The sequence below is a fragment of the Acomys minous genome (genome assembly GCF_964271855.1).
Source record: "Acomys minous genome assembly, chromosome: 11".
In the NCBI taxonomy this organism is placed as follows: domain Eukaryota; kingdom Metazoa; phylum Chordata; class Mammalia; order Rodentia; family Muridae; genus Acomys; species Acomys minous.
In genome coordinates this window covers 68,611,843-68,628,904 of record NC_140492.1, presented here as the reverse complement: position 1 = coordinate 68,628,904, position 17,062 = coordinate 68,611,843, and the positions used below count along the sequence as shown (strand labels likewise).

At 47.4% G+C, this 17,062-nt stretch overlaps 1 long non-coding RNA gene across 1 annotated transcript in view; it reads left to right on the top strand.

Moving 5' to 3' along the window:
• Nucleotides 1–16,536, top strand: part of LOC311609244 — a 50,413-nt gene extending 33,877 nt beyond the window's left edge. Inside the window, exon 3 of the long non-coding RNA XR_014783325.1 lies at nucleotides 14,783–16,536. This is a non-coding gene — a long non-coding RNA (uncharacterized lncRNA). The remainder of the gene's footprint in view (nucleotides 1–14,782) is intronic.
• The last annotated feature ends 526 nt before the right edge of the window (nucleotides 16,537–17,062 follow it).

Here is a 17,062-nt window from a genome sequence, read left to right as displayed (position 1 = left end):
AAGGCCCTGGTTCCTTTGAGAGGTCTCATGTGTATGTGACTCATAATAGCAACTTCTTTTAATTTCTCCAGACTCAAGAGGGTCTGGAGAGTGGGAAATGCTATGGTTTGAAGGTCAGGGAGGACTCCCAACATTCTTTGCTTTCTTGGAGAATCTCACCGTGAGGTCAGGTGTGGACACAGAGAGGAGAGTTTGTATTAAACAGAGTGGGTTCCTGCTATCCACTGAGTCACATCTCCAAGCTGGGTTCAATTTAGTCAGAAGAAAAGTGGCCAGAGACACGGCTCAGCAGTTAAGAGCACTGGCTGTTCTTCCTGAGTTCAGATCCCAGCAACCACATGGTGGCTCACAACTGTCTGTAATGGAATCTGATGCCCTCTTCTGGTGTGCAGGAAAGCAGAGCGCTTATGTACGTATAATAACTAAATCCTGAAGAAAAGCAACCCGACCTCCCAGGTTTTTCACTAGGCTTTATACCCTGCGTACATGTATCAAAAGATATGAGGGACCTTATTCACCCTGCCTTTTATTTTCTCTATTCCAGCGTGTTGGCGTCTGGGGTTCATGCTTTAGAGAGAGTGACCTCCAAGAGTCAGTCAATTCCTGAAGCCTGTGAAGGAATTTGCAAATTCAAACCGACCAACCCAGATCCCCCCCCCCACCTCCCCCTTTCTAAGGTGTTTACGCTCTGGGTCCCTATCCACTTGCCCCACACATGGAGACCAGAGGCTCCGGAATTCCTCACACTGACCAGCCCCCCCACCCCCCACCTTCCCCTGCTCCTCACCGTGGGAGCTGCTGGCATGCTAGTGTCCCCTGTTCCTCCTGGCAGATCTGCTGCTGTCTTTGCCCGTGCCCACGCTCATGGCCTGACGCTACTCGGGAACTATGAGTAACTAACTCTCCTCTTAATGACAGTTATCTTCCAATCTGCTTCCCTTACTGTACGTCAAATCCTCTACCGAGCCGCACAGTATTTTGTAACAGTATCTTGTTTGTTTGTTCTATGCCGGGCAGAGAATGACGGACTTAGACAGACAGACTGTCTCATGTACTCTTTACACCACCCCTGTGAGGAGGAGGCAGAATCCCTGGGTGATCGCTGAAGAAACTTAGGCCTGAAGAGTTTAGGTCACCTGCAAGTGCCCTGCATCCAAACGCACAAGTTGGTCATCACTGTACTCGATAACCAAATGGCCCCCGTGAGGTGCCAGGATATAACACAAGATGGAAGCAGTCAGCGAAGGTAGACAGCCCTAGGAGGTGGGCAGCCCCTGGGCATGGCCTTGGCTGCTCCTCCTGCACTGGGCTCCTGGCTGTGTCCTGTTTGGACCATACTGAAGGATCCTGGGAGCATCCTTCCCTTCATCCTTACTTCTCAGGGAAGACGAGGGATCACAGATAAACTACAGAGTGGTTTTTTCCCCACAGTATACAATACCAAAAAGGCATTTTGGAAACACTAGTGGATAGAGAGGTGGGGGTGGGGGGGGCGTGGGCAGAGGGGATGAGGAAGAGGTGACGTCACAGGCTTGTCAAGTAATATCTTTAAGAGGGTTTGAGCTGTGGGGCAGGAGACAGCCCGGCAGCAGCATGAGTGCTAATCTACAAAGTATCAATGTGGCTTCACTTTCCTTTTGAAATGCAATGCGAAATGTACTTCCTCCCAGGGCACTCCCAAGTGAGGTCTCAAAGCAGGTCTCGTTGTAGCTACATGGGAAAGAGAGAGACGGGCGAGCTAGAGGGTAGAAATGCTATCAGTAATCCACAAGCAGTGTTGGGGTAGGGGGTAGAAAGAAAGAAACAGGACAGGAGCTGCTGCCCTCTGATGTCCTCACACCGATGTAAAGGACTAAGGAGGCAGCAGGAACCTTTCCAGCTTTGGCTATTTTTAGTTCATTGATCCTGGGGCGGCAAGGTTTGTGGGGGGGCGGGGGGGAGGGAGGAGAAGGAGGTGGAGGGCGACTTGGAGGGCTCACACAGTCTGAGAAGAGCTGGGAAAACTGCAGAATTCTTCTCGCAGAGCAGGAACGCCTCACATGCCATTCACCTCCCGAGGCCTCAGAGAAGCAGTCAGGGCAAGGAGGGCATGGTATGGGAAAGGGAGCCAATCAAGACCTGGGGAAGGCCCAGTGCCTATGGCCAAACTGAGTCAGGGAGAAGGAGCCTTTGAATGAAAGTCAGAAGATGTGAGTCCACCGCACAGTAAGGCCAGGTGGCTGCCTGGCTGGTGGCTGTCCTTTCCAGGCAGTGGCAAGTGTTCTTGCTGCCACATGCAACTGGACCTGGGTTTTGCAGAAGCCGGATGGCCATTCTTCCTTTTGGTGCACCCCGGGGAGACCTGTTCATTTCCTTATGATCAGCCATTCCCAAAAGTGTTGAGGAGAGGGCTGGAGAGGCTCAGATAAGGGTGCCTTTTGTTTTCCTTGTCTCTGGCTAGCCACCTAAATGGTGGAAGAGAAAACCACTGCCTATAAAAGAGATTGCCTCTGGCCTTTGAATTGGTGATGATTCAATTGTCTCTATTCTGTCTATTTTACTGCATGGATATTAAACAAACAAACAAACAAACCAAGGGCCCTTTTTCCTAGGACCCCTACAGTCTGGAGATAAGGGAAGCGGGTCACACATAAGTAAGGTCTGTCTTCCCTTGCTTGGGTGTTATCTGTTTCCTTTAAGACACTGTCGAATGGCCTCTGCCCTAAGGATTCCTGTTCAAAACACTGAGTTGCAGCAGTAAACTCGGAGCAGTAACTTGTTAATTCACGTAGCCAGGGAGGTGTGGGTAAGTTGAATGTTTGAGCTCCTGTAAGCTGAACCACGCTTTGAGTGTTCTGAGCGGCCCAGCCACCCTGGAGCTCCACGCCTGGCCATCTCTCCTATCTGGATGACTTGGCAAGATCCAGTGCAGCTGCTTGAGGCTTCCTTGAAACTCAGAGTTCCCTGGCCTTGACATGTGTGCCCTATCCAGTCCTCTAAGTTGACCATGGCTTCCTAGTCCCTGTGGCCGTCCTTCCTGCCTCTCCAGCATGGCTGCCATAGAGGGACCCACAGTTCTGCCTGAGTCCTCGGTACGTATTATCTTAGTTCTGTCAGGGCACTCGAATGACCCCCCCCCCCCCCGCAAGGCTCTATCTCTAACTGGAGTGCTCCTCAAATTCTACATGGGCAGATACTACCGCCTGCTAGCCGTTCCCACCTCCAGACTTGATGGGCCCCTCAGACTTTGGCAAGAGTACAGATAGTGTGTCGGCGTGGCCTCAGAACGCGGGTCTCCACCAGTGTTTCCGCCTGGGTGCTTGCCGTCTCCTTGGCCTGCTTCTCTTTCCTTCACCCCTCACATCGAGTTCAGCCATGTCTTGCTGGTTCTGATCTGCTCTGTAAGGAGGACACACTCATTCTCCACATCCCTGCGGTACCAGCTTCACATGGGTGTCATCTGTCGGCCTGGGACTGGCCCAGCAGCCCTCTGCTGTCCCCTGCTGCTGCTCTCCTCTCACTGGTCCATTCTCCACACAGAGGATGGGTCCATGAAAGCAGCAGGCCAGAGTCTACTGCCCCCTGCTTCATCCCTGCACTGAGAGTGCAGTCCAGGTTCCTCTTTTTTTAAAATTTTATTTAATTAATTTATTCAGATTACATCTCAATTGTTATCCCATCCCTTGTATCCTCCTGTTCCTCCCTCCCTCCTGCTTTCACCCTATTCCCCTCCCCTATGACTGTGACCTAGGAGGATGTCTTCTCCCCCTATATGGTCACAGGCTATCAAGTCTCATCTTGGTAGCCTGCCTATTCTTTCTCTGCGTGCCACCACGCCTCTCCACCACGGGGGAGTAGTTAAATATGGGGCATCAGTGTTCAGTCTGAGTCAGTCCCCACTCTCCACTCAACTGTGGAGAATGTCCTGTCCATTAGCTAGATCGGAGAAGGGGTTTGATGTTTACTGCAAGTATTGTCCTTGGTTGGTGCAGTGGTTTGAGCAGAACCCCTGGGCCCAGATCTGCCTGTTACCATAGACTTCAGGTTCTTCTTGAAGCCCTTCAAGGCACTACATCAAGGACTGACGTTTGCCTATATATGCCTCCATCCTATGCCTAATTTTGGCAATGCAGATGTACTGTAACATCTCCAGTTACTTATGTATGCATCACATATGACTGCTTGGCACTGCAGGGTGGCTTTCGGCAGTCACAATGAAGACTATGTGACCCACAAAGTCTGAGCTGTTTACTATCTGGCCATTTACAGAAAGTGTTTTTGCCACCCTCTGCTCTAAATCCTCTGGTTCCAGCTTTGTATCCTTAGCTCTGACCACTGTCCCCTCTGCCTCCCCAGCTCTGACCACTGTCCCCTCTGCCTCCCCAGCTATGACCACTGTCCCCTCTGCCTCCCCAGCTATGACCACTGTCCCTTCTGCCTCTCCATCTGTGACCACTGTCCCTTCTACCTCCCCAACTGTGACCACTGTCCCCTCTGCCTCCCCAGCTATGACCACTGTCCCTTCTGCCTCCCCAGCTGTGACCACTGTCCCTTCTGCCTCTCCATCTGTGACCACTGTCCCCTCTGCCTCCCCAGCTATGACCACTGTCCCTTCTGCCTCCCCAGCTGTGACCACTGTCCCTTCTGCCTCCCCAGCTGTGACCACTGTCCCTTCTACCTCCCCAACTGTGACCACTGTCCCCTCTGCCTCCCCATCTGTGACCACTGTCCCCTCTGCCTCCCCATCTGTGACCACTGTCCCCTCTGCCTCCCCATCTGTGACCACTGTCCCCTCTGCCTCCCCAGTTGTGACCACTGTCCCCTCTGCCTCCCCAGCTGTGACCACTGTCCCCTCTGCCTCCCCAGTTGTGACCACTGTCCCCTCTGCCTCCCCAGCTGTGACCACTGTCCCCTCTGCCTCAACATAAGCTGCTACTTCCCCACGATAAGGTTGGTCCTGCGTTTGCAGTCTCTGCACTGGTTGTTTTATCTCTACCCCATCTATAGTGTCTGTTTCCCTGTGACTTAGGTTTCACCTGTTAACAGTCTGAAGAGTGATGAGGTTATGATTCAAGCCAGAGCTAGACTTATCCACTGCCATAGCATCCTCCTGTGAACCTATAGCGTGTGCTCATCACCAGGGTTACAAGTCTGTGCATACGCTTCCGACCTGTGGAGGTTTGCCCAAGGATGTACATAGGAAAGAAAGAGGTAATCATCTCTTTCCCACCTCCATAGACCCAAAGTCTTGTACTGTACCTGATCCATAGAAGATGCACAATAAAACAGTTATTGGAGAGCCAACTGACCTCTCGCAAAGCATCTTGTCCCACATGGTATAATTAAACTTACTTTGTTGTCCAAGTTCAGATGTTCATGTACCAAATGATACAGGGTGCACCTGTATGTGTCAGCACTGCCTAAAATCTTTAAAAACACTCTTACTACTTTTGTTGTTTTATGATTAATAGTTACTGTTTATTGAGTGTTCTGTAGTGACTACACCTATCTATTTATTCCATTTTTATTCTCGCAGTAGCAATTGGGAGCATCTCCTTATCTCTTTTTATAGGGAAGAAACTGGGGCCTGTGGTGGCAAAGCAACTTGCTTTGGGTCATGGATCTAAAAATCTCACTAGCCATCAGCTTAACCTTTGGGTACCTGACTCCAAACCCCACATGGTTTCTGTTCCCCTGAGCTGTGGAGGATTCCTGCCTCAATACCGTTCCCCAATAACCAGCAAAATTTTAATGGGCACGTATTTTCTTAGACCATCTTCTGGGTCTGTGGTGTTTCCTACTGTCTTCAGACTCTTCCTCAGAGGCCACACTGATCTCACAGCAACTAATTGAGCAATGTGAAAAGTGCCTGATCTTTGGAATGCCCTGTCGTTGACATGTGGCCTTTAACTTTTCAGAGATGAACTGACAGCTGTCTGGGAGTGGGGAGAGGATAGGGACCTGAGATGGAGTGAGAAAGTGGATGTTGAGTTGCTGGGCAACATGCATGCGTGCCCGTTTTGTCCATCCTTGGGCGCGTAGAGGAGTTAGAGATGGAGAAAGATGCCCCACCAGATCCAGGTAAAGCAGGATCGATTTGTCTGTGGACACAGGCAGCTCCGAAGACTCCATACCAATTAACAGAGCATAGGCCTGGGCAGAACAGAAGGCTTGGTGGCAAAGAGCACTTGCCGCACAGTGGTGGGAAGAGTCAGCATTCTGCAAAAGCTGGGTGTGGTGGTGCACGCATGTAATCCCAGCACTTGGGGAGGCAGACGCAAGAGGATCTCTGCGAGTTCGAGTCCAGCCTGGTTTACAAAGCAGGATAGCCAAGGCTACACAGAAAAACTCTGTCTCAAAATCAAAACAAAATGAGTCAGTGTTCTTTTGCACTTTCAGTTTTATTTATGGTTGGTTTTCTTCAATAAACATATTTTGATTCTTTTTTTTTTTTTTTTTTGAGATAGAGTCTTACTATGCAGCACAGGGCTGGCCTTGAACACATAATGACCCATCTGCCTAAGCCCCCTGCTTTCAGTCTAGAGCTGTGCCGTTTTGCTGACTGCCAGAGTGTCTCTTTCACAAAGCCCACTGGTGTCCAGTGTGACCTATGTTCCTGCTTAAGCCAGCCCCTGACCAAACAGCCTCTACCCAAGCAGACCTGCCCATGTAGTACTGTCCTGCCCAAAAGTTACTATTGTACCTAAGCAGCACTGTCCCACCCAAGCTGTGCTGCCCTACCCAAGCTGTGCTATCGAAGTCTAAGCATTCTTCCCAGGTGAGGCAGGCTAGGAATCCTAACGGCAGGTGAATGAGTGCTGAGTGCTTATCATGGTCATGGGGTCTGGAGCTGGGATATAGCCAGCCAGCTCGGAGGATCAGAAGGTCTAAGGGTATGTTGTGGCAGCCTTATGAATAGTTTCCTTGGCCCTGAATCCAGCTGAGCCAGTGTGACACCTGGTGGGGGCAGTGCCTGACAGGTTTAAAGAAGTCTGGGCACACTTGATGACCCTGAGTTCCCCTGAGTCATTCAAATACTGTGGGCCCTCCTCCTGCTGCAGGCAAAGGTATGCAGGAGCTCCTGGGGGAAAGAACCCTTCTCTCCCAACCCCCTCCCCCTCCATACTGGCAAGCCTCCGGGAGGTTGGATGACACTCCAGGAAAACACAGAGGGACATTTATCTTACTTAGACATTTTTTTTTTCTTCTGCCATTAGCCTGGAAAACTTATGCTGGAAAAAGACAGTCTGCCTACTGCGTGGGGCCACTTATCAGATCAGCAGCATAGTTACCTCCATTTCTGGCAGCCAGATCCATTTAGTGGGTGCAGACAGAGAGGAATCTGGGATAATAAAATACTATTAAGTAGAAGGAGCATGTTGCAAAATATGACAAGCCTAGCTCATCTCTGTAAAAGAATGTCAAAAATATTCCTATACGGAAGAGTGGTGCTTTTGCAGCGAAGCCTTTAAGCCAGCCTTTCTCAAACTGTAGGTCTCAACCCCTGGGGGTAGGTTACCTAAGACCATCAGAAAACAGAGATATTCACATGATTCATAACAGTAGCACAATCATCCTTATGAAGTAGCAGTGAAAACAATTCTATGGTTGGGGGCTACCACGACGTGAAGAGCTATATTATAAGGTCACAGCATTAGGAAGGCTGAGAATCACTGATCCTTAGGTCTTAAGGTAACATTTAATTATTTTGGAATTTCAGATGCTTTCTACAGCCAGTGTGTAGTACTTGTTACATAAGTAAGAATGTTTATCTCTTAAAAGCAGTAACAGGTACCCAAACGAACAAGAACTATATGATTCTGTGGTCTTCATAGTTCACTATATACTTTCGGTTTATGTTTACATTTTTATAAATTAGCTGGGCATGGTGGCGCAGCTCTTTAATCTCAGCACCCAGGAGGCAGAGGCAAGAGGGTCATTTTCAGTTGGAGGCCAGCCTGTTCTACATAGCAAGTTCCAGAACAACTACGGTTGTGGTTTTCTCAAGAGAAAAACCAACCAACCATCCAACCATATATTTTTTATATTAAAAAGCTATAAGTGTAGTATGTTGACACAAATATTATCAACATAATTAATGTTGCCTATGCTCTTTGCCTATCCTTGTATGAACATAAATTTGTACTCTATTCAAAAGCTTCCTACACAGATCTAGGACATATATACATGCCCTATGCATGTTTGTTTATAACCAGTACTGGCTGCTTAATGTGGTCTTCTTTTTAAGCTAGGATGGACACATTATGAAAATTTAAAAATGCATATTCTTAGTGAATACTGGGATACTGGAACATATATGAGCTGTAAATGGTTCCTTAATAATAATAGTTATTTAGCTAATATTTGACTAACCGTTAAGCCTGGCACACAATGAAAATTCTCATCAAAGGCTGAGATAGGTGCTCAATTGTGTGTGACATCTGCCTACTCCTGACTTGTCCTTTTATAACATCTAAAGGAGACAAGAATCTTGGAACCAGAAAAAAAAAACCAGAAGGAAAACAATTAAACAATTTAACAGCTGTATTTCCCAAGTCAAGCTTATTCATTACAACTTGGAAGAGTACAATTCGTCTTTTTAATGTATACAATTGTATGACTGCCATCAAGACCCAGAATATTCCCATTACTTATCCACTCATTGTTTTCTGCTCTGTTTGGAGACAGAATCTTCCTCTGTAGCCCAGGCTGGCCTTGAACTCATGGCAACCCTCTTGCCTAAGCCCTCCAGGTGCCAGGATAATGGGCATGAACAGCCATGTCTGGCTTCTCTATTTACTGGGTAAAGAGCAGCTGAAGGATATTGCTTTCAGTTTTAGACCACTGTAGCTTTTTTCTTTTGTGTTGCGATTAGTGCTAACGGTTGAGCCCAGACCTTGTGCATCGTAAAGATGTGCTCTACCACCGGACCATTTTTTTTTTTTTGGAATTATACATAAAGTCAGTTTTTATTGCGAGTTACATAAATGTGCTTTTATTAGTTTGCACCTAGATATAAGATTGATAAATTCTGAAGCAGATGCTTATTTAGCTTTACTTAGAAATCTGAAATGGTTTTCAGATTAGGTAGTACCAGTTTGGCATTTCCACTAGGAATGTGTATAGTTGAAGATGCTGAACATCATGCCAGGTGTAGTGGCGCAGGCCTTTAGTCCTAGCACTTGGGAGACAGAGGCAAGCTGATTGCTATGAGTTTGAGGTCAGCCTGGTCTACAAAGTGAGTCAAGGACAGCCAAGATAACACAGAGAAACCCCTGTCTCAAAAAACTTGGAGGAGGAGGAGGAGGAGGAGGAGAATAAGAATAAGAATGGCATCATCTTGGCCAGCCCTTACTGATTGTAGCACTTCTAATAGACTTGTAGGCCAGGTTCCTCTTCATTTCTCTCCGAATCAATGATGATGGTGTTTTCAGGCGCTTCTTGCCTCACAGTCTTTGTTGATTTCCAATTTTTAAACTAGGTTTGTGGGGGCTAGAGATGGCTTAGCAGCACAGAGCACTGGTGGCACTTGCAAAGGACCTGAATTTGGGTCTTGCCACCCACTTGGCACAACCATTTGTAATTGCAGTTCCAGGGAATCTGATACCCTTTACTACTCCTAGGATACCAGAAGTGCACATGGTGCACATGCGTACATGCAGACAAAACACTCATTCCTCATATGCATAAAATAAAAACAAACCATTTTAAAATGTGGGTTTGCTTTATTCTTGTCTAGACAGCTCTTTATATATTTTAAAGTGAAGACTTTGCAAATATTTCCCTCATTATGTACCCATCTTTTGAAAAAAGTTTCAGTTGCATTTTTTCTATTATTATTATTTGTGTGAGCACTGTGACACGCCTGTGGAGAGAAGAGGACAACATGCTGAAGTTGTGGGATGCAGGCATTGAACACAGGTCTTCAGGCTTCCCGGGAGGTGCCTTTACCTGCTGAGCCATATCACCAGCCCATAAATTGTATGGCTGTTAGTCGGCTTGCTTTGGAGACCATCTCACTGTGTAGCCCTCACTGGCCTGGAACTCATGGTCTTGTAGACTAGGCTGGTCTTGAACTCATAGAGCTCCACCTGCCTCTGTCTCCTGGGTGTTCATGCCAGACGTGTGAATGTCTTTTTTTTTTTTAACTTACATTATTATTTATTTGTTATTTTAGTTTGGTTTTTGTTTTCTATGTATCTCTTGCTGTCCTGGAGCTCAAATTCGTAGAGCTCCACCTGCCTGTGCCTCCCGAATCCTGGGATTAAAGTTGTGAACCACCGTACCCAGATAGATTTATATTTAAAAAGAATTATTTTTATGTGTACGAGTGTTGGAGGCCAGAAGAGGGTGTTAGATCTCCTGAAACTGGAATTACACAGAGTTGTAGGCTACCATTTGAACATTGGGAACTGGACCAGGCTCTGCTGTAAGAGAAGCCAGTGCTCCTAACCACTGAGCTGTCTCTTTAGTTTTTAGGTTTGTCTTTTAACTCTCCCACTAATATCTTTCAAAGAAGAGATGTTTCAATTTTGAAAAGGTCAAATATATATTTTTTTCTACAATATCTAAGAAATATTTTTCTAACCTAAGGCCAGAAAGGTTTTTCTCAGAGAAGTTGTATTGTTTAAAGTTTTAATTTAGATCCATTATTTGATTTTAGTTCATTCTGGGCATGGATCAAGTTTCTCTTTTCCACACGTGGATGCCTAGTTGTCTAAAACACCTTGAATGACCTGTGTGCTGGTTTACTTTGCAGTTAAACACACAGAGCTGGTTTCTCTGTATTTACCTATGTGTCCCTATTAATTCACCCTTCCTTCCTTCCTTCCTTCCTTTTTTTTTTTTTTTTTTTGTTGTTTGTTTGAGATGGGATCTCAGTCTGTAGACTCTGGATAGCCCAGTTCTTGCTCTGTAGTCTAGGCTGGCCTCAAAGTCAGGGCAATCCCCCTGCCTCACCTCCCTAGGGCTGGCTTGACAGGTGAATGCTCACACTCGGTTCCCTGGTAATGTCCCCTTCCTCCAAGCAGTTCTCTCAGCCACTGAGTTGCTCAGCATTTTTAAGGACCCACTATAATCTCAGATACTATTTGGGGGTCCCTCGAGTATCTCAAAAGGGTCCACTGTGATTAAAGCGTTTGGTCCCCAGGGTGTCTCTGTTGGAAGAAAGGGAAACATTTGGGAGGCTGGGCCTAATGGGAACTCCTTGGATCTTTGGAGATATAAGGTAGTCTGCATATAACCCTTGAATTCCTGCAAGAGAGAAATTCCAGGAGAATTGTGTCTGGCTCTGCATGCCATCCTCCTGCTTGTTCGAAAGATGTGACCATTGGTTCCCTTCCGCTCTCCTACTTTTACGTGCCACCATCCACTGTAAAGCTGTGCAGGAGAAATAAATTCATATATATATATATATATATATATATATATATATATATATATGTAAGCTGTATTGTGATGCAAAGAAACCTGCACACCATCTGCTGAAGCATAAAGCCAGAATCATTTTACCAGTGATGCCACGAGCCTAGCAGAGCATCAAGAAGCAGCCCATGGGCGGAGAGTGAAGAGAGCTGGATCTTTAGCCTGCTCCTTTGGATGATTGACCCGTGATAGGCATAGCAGAAACGCCAAGTGGGGAGCTTGGAGTATTTCCTTATAGCAGTAGGTACCTGGAGATGGAAACCATGGCAGCTTTAAGCAAGTCCCATCTGCATCCAGGGCCTCTTGTCCACATCTGTGAGGTGAGAAACTCAGGATAAAGATAACACAAACACTTGGAAGCTGGCTGCCACAATACGGACACAGAGACGGTTATAGCTCTGCGTGTGAGTTGACAGATGTCAGGCTGAAGGTCACGGTTGTTAAGCCCAAAGGCAAATACAATGCGTTCTTGATAAAGAGCTGAAAGGTTACTTCTTCTAAGGTAAGGCTGGCATAAAGGGTGAGCTGAACTCTCTCAGGGCGAAGGAGCTGAAGGAAGCGAATCTGGTTTACATTGGCTTCACACAGCATTCCCCTATATCAGAGACCTCTCTGTTTCCCTCCATTGTACCCGGAACATGTAGAGACAGGAAGGAGGAGGTATTTTTATGAAGGACGTTTGTTTCTGGATGACTCACTTGACAGGGTAGAGATATAATTAAAAGATTGGCCACACTTAACGTTTTTATGTGTCACGCAGGAGAGGATGAAGCAGAAAGGAGACATCCCTGGTGTGTACATGCCAGTCCCGTGGGAACACTATTGTAGCCTCATAAAGCTGGGGGTCTGGGGGAAGCCAAATTATGTTAATAAAGTGATGGGCAGCCAAGGTTCCAGTTAAGGCAAAAGGCAATGACTTGGGAGCGGCAGTTCTAACCAAGGACAGTGACCTCAAGACCCTCCTAATGGGATGCAGGTTGATCCCGAGGGGATGATACTTTAGAAGCACTCCCCTCCATAAAAACATGGAGGCGAGCAGACTAGGAAATCATGGGCCAGGTCCCAAGTGGCTAAATACCCAGCCATATTGCCGAATATTAAGGATGAGACACACAAGCTGGAACCCTTTCATAGGGGGTAGAAATGTGGTCATATGATACCAGGTTCTTTGTAAGGGACTTGATCTAGAAATAAAAGGACTCGACCTAAAATACGAGCAGCTCTGAAACATCAGCATTCTCGGAAGAAAAAGACCCCGCAAATGTTATTTCTCCGTGAAGACTAAGAATGATAAATTGAACACTGTCACATAAGAACAAGCAAATGAGCTATTAAGCCCAACCATCTAGGGACTTCAAGAGGCCATGTGCTTACAGGATGACTCCACAGAAGGGCTAGTTGCCGTCTTAGTCCCAGATGCCAAGGGCTAAACCCATCTCCTTTCCATTCTGCCAGAACATAAAAAGTGGTGGCTTAGGCTGCTGCTGCACCTGCTGCTGCTGCGGCTACAGCCCTTTTCGAGAAAAATTTATGTTAGGAGGAAACAGCTTCCCCTTCCCCACGCCAACCTCACAGCAGCTGAATGGCCAGCTCCAGGGGTGGGGCCTCCTCTTGGAGCAATGGCTCTGGCTGCCTCCCCAGAGCAAGGCAACAGAAGGTGCATTATGCATTAGCTGAGCACCTCTGCTCCGCTCTCCTCTTGACCCATGGAAGGATTTAGAGGGCCGCAAAAAGCATCCTCTGAAATTATCAGAGCCCCACCCACACTCTAAAGCAATGCCCTATTGAGGCAATTAGGATTAAAGATAAAGTTGGGGTCGTGCGCTTCTGGGTGTTGGGTCAGGATGGTTTTGGTTTTTGTTTTCTTCCAGGGGTGGGGAATCAAATTCACGGTGCTACACAGGAGTGGCAAATAATGAGGCTACATAGTCAAGTAGGGGTCAAGATGCAAATGGTTTGGTCAAATGATCCTTGCACTTACAACAAAGGTAACCCAAGGCATTTGTGCTATTACTGCAATGTAGCTGTCATTAGTGTAACGGTAGTTGCAGAACAGCTGGTCAAGACTGAAATGGTAAAATGGGCTCTTGTTAAAGCTTTATTTCTCTCCCTCTCCCTTTCTCCTCTCTCTCTCTCTCTCTATCTCTGTCTCTCTCTCTCTCTCTCTGTCTCTCTCTGTCTCTCACTCTCTCTCTCTCTCTCTGCTTCTCTCTGTCTCTCTCTCTCTCCTTCTCCATCTCCCTCCCCCTTTCTCTTTCCCTCTCCCTTTCTCTCCCTCTTCCCCTCCCTCCCTCTCTCTCTCTCTCTCTCTCTCCCCATCTCTCTCCCTCTTCCTCTCTCTCTCTCTCTCTCTCTCTCTCTCTCTCTCTCTCTCTGTGTGTGCGTGCACATGCACCTGCGTGTGAATGCTGGTGCCCTTGGGGATCAGAGGCATTGGATGCCCTGGGGTTGGAGTTACAGGCAGTTGTGAGCTACCTTACTTTCTCAGTGTGCACACATAGAGCGGATGCTGTCCTCATTCCCGAGCTATCTGAGGAGGATCCTGGATTTTATTCTTCGGCAGTGCGCCGCTCATAGCACACACAGGCAAAGGCGCCCCGCTGTTGAAAACACTGAAACACCATTTACTCGTTGGAACCACTCAAGTGCCACTTCCGCCTGCCTCTGCCCCAGGTCTCCATTAGACCCCTGAGACCTCTGTCAAGGTCTTCACTCTAGGGCAAATGCCTGAACGGTGTGCGTTCTGACTGGCCGTGTCTGCTGCGCCGTATTGACTGTGCAGTGTTGCGCTCAGGTGATGGCCACTCAGTGGACAGGTGGCTAAGCCGGGGGATTGTCAGGATAAGATAGCACAGAAGACAATGGAGCTGGGGAACAAAGGGAGGAGGTAAGTCAAGGTTGCCTGGGGTGGGTGACTGTAGAAAGGTGCTGGAGTAACTGGCCTCATCTGAAGACAGATCGCCCTGTTCTTGGTGGCGTATCCTTACCTATTCCCACCTCCAGGAATAGAGAGGAAAGGCACAGGTGGCAGCCCAGGAGCAACAGGGTCCCACAGGAAAAGAGTCTCAAGTAAATACACCAGAGCAGTGGTTCTCAGCATCCCTACGGCTGTGCCCCCTTAATACAATTCCCCAGGCTGTGGTGGCCACCCACACATAAACATTTACTTTTGTTGCTACTTCCTAATTGTGATTTTGCTACTGTTATGAATCATAATGTAAGTATCTATGTTTTCTCGTGGTCTAGGAGACCCCCGTGAAAGGGTAATTTTGCCCCCCACAAGGGTCATGACCCACACAGTACAGTAGTGAACTTTTGCACTAGGGGAGTAAAGTAGAAAAAGAGAAAATTAACCCATCTGAACCTGTGTTCTGCCCAGGTCCTGAGCAGCTGTGCCTCCCGCCCTCCCTGTCAATGGTGCTCTACCAAAAGAAGAGAGAAGTTGGTTCGGGTGACGGACTCACAGGGCATGAGGGACTAGTTCCGGATGAAGTCATAGAAAAACACAGGAAGGACGTTTAAGTCCTTCGAAGAGTAAATGCCATCAGAGGCTCCAACTGAGTACAGGCCTTGTCCCCGAAAAGCTTGCTTCCTTTACAAAATGAGCCCTGTGGTATGGCAGGAAGTTTGGCCAGGCAGTTCAGATCTCATCCGTTGAACGTACCATTACTGTTCTTACATATCTGGTCTCAGAACCAAAAGATGCAGAAGGAGACCGCAGGTCAAACTTTCAAGCAAATGATGTACTGTGGCCATGTCTTCCTCAGTCTTCTCCCACTTGTCTTTGACTCCTGCCCCATGGACTGGACGGATAAGTGCTTCCGGCTGAAAGGTGTGCCTTGTCAGAAGGGAACTGCATGGTTAACATCCCATTCAGGACCTAGAGGATCATCAGCTCTTTAGCAGGGTTTGAGGCACCTTCTTGATGTATAAGGAGGAATCAAACTTATTTTTTCTTGCCTTAAGTTGGGAAGGTTCCCCAGACAGTAGATAGCATATGTTCAGGCTGTGATTATGAGTTGCCTGTGCAGCCAGCCTCTGCCTCATGCTAAACACACACACACACACACACACACACACACACACACACACACACACATACACACACACACACGATAGCATGTGAACTTCTCAGGATCACCACCCAGGGGCCAGGGCACCACAGTAGTGAATTTTGCAGAATTGGGGGAGGCAGCGGGGGCATGGTCAGAGAAATTGCTGACACGTGATTGTAACGAAAAGCAGGTCGGTTTTTAAGTGGGCCTAATTACTAATTTTACATTCTCTATATGTCTTTCTTTGCTACATCAAAGTAGGCTTCTCACTCTGCCTGTGCACCTGCCAGGCATGCCCCTGCACCAAAACTTGTTCTGAGAACCTGTCACCGTTTTTCCTAGGAGCTAACGTGTGAGCTACATAGACAGCGGTAGTCTGGGAAGGCGGCATCCTACACCCATGGACTAGAAAACCATCTCTCAGAGGAGGGCAAGGGGCTGTGCTTCCTCCTTACTACAATCTCGGTCCCATTTGCCCAGTCTCTGCTGACTACAGCATCACAGGAAGCCCAGCTTGTGTCCTCTGGTTGCTAGGGCAATTTAAAAATAGCTTCTGCAGCTGGGGTGGGGGGCAGGGAGGAGAGAGACAATGACAAGTGGCCTTTTGGAAGAAACCTTTGGCAGTGAGTCCTGCCTTGGGAGGATCTGCGAGGGAGGCATCTTGTATTTCCTGGGCTTCTGGCTGTAATGAGAGGCAGCCTTTTTGTGTTAGGTCAGCGGTGGGCTCTTCCTGGGAATGGCTTGGCTTCCTCTGGAGAAGTCCCTGCCAGTCCCAGATCAAGAAGCCAGGAGGACGGGCTAGGTCTGCAGAAAAAGGTGCAGCGGCGCATACAGACAGCTTGCTGTGCCAGCACCGATGACAGGCCCTGGAGCTGGGCTTGTCAGCACAGCAGTTGCCACAGCTGATGTGGGCAGGAGAGATGTCATGGGATTCTGACGGGCTGAGGCCCGTGAGCCTGTCTTCAGCTTCGTAAGGAAGGGCATCTTGGATTCCTGTGAGAAGCTAGTGTCCCTTCAGGAGATGACACCAGCTACAGTCCCAGACAGAGGCCTTGGTTCACCTGCTCAACTTCCCAAGAGGAGGAGGTAACATGGCTGACTATGAGAACTCCTTGCTGGGTGTCCAAAGAGGTGGCTTTGATCTAAATGGCACCATCTCATGAAAACTGTATTGCTTTATTAGGAGAGAAGTCAAGAGCATCTCTTTTTTTTTTTTTCATGAAAGAATCAAGGTTCACAAATTAGGCTATGTGAGAAACTTTCTGATTTGGCACTTTGCAGCCCCCTCAAAGAAATTACCAAAATGAATTATGATACTCATATCAGAGAATATTTTAAACTATAAAATATGTGTCAATAAAAGCATTTGCTGTAAAGCTAAAATAAGTTAACAAAGAGTGTTATGGATTCCATCTCAATTTTTAAGAGGATGTTATATATGAACTAAATACTTTTATTAAACATTAAACAGTGAATCATACTTACATAATTACATATTTATAAAATATAAACACTATTTTTTTCTAGATTGTTGGATTGTATAGCAGTATTTTTCCCGTAGATTTGTCTCTATATTCCAAATTTCCTTTCCCCTGTTTTGTGCA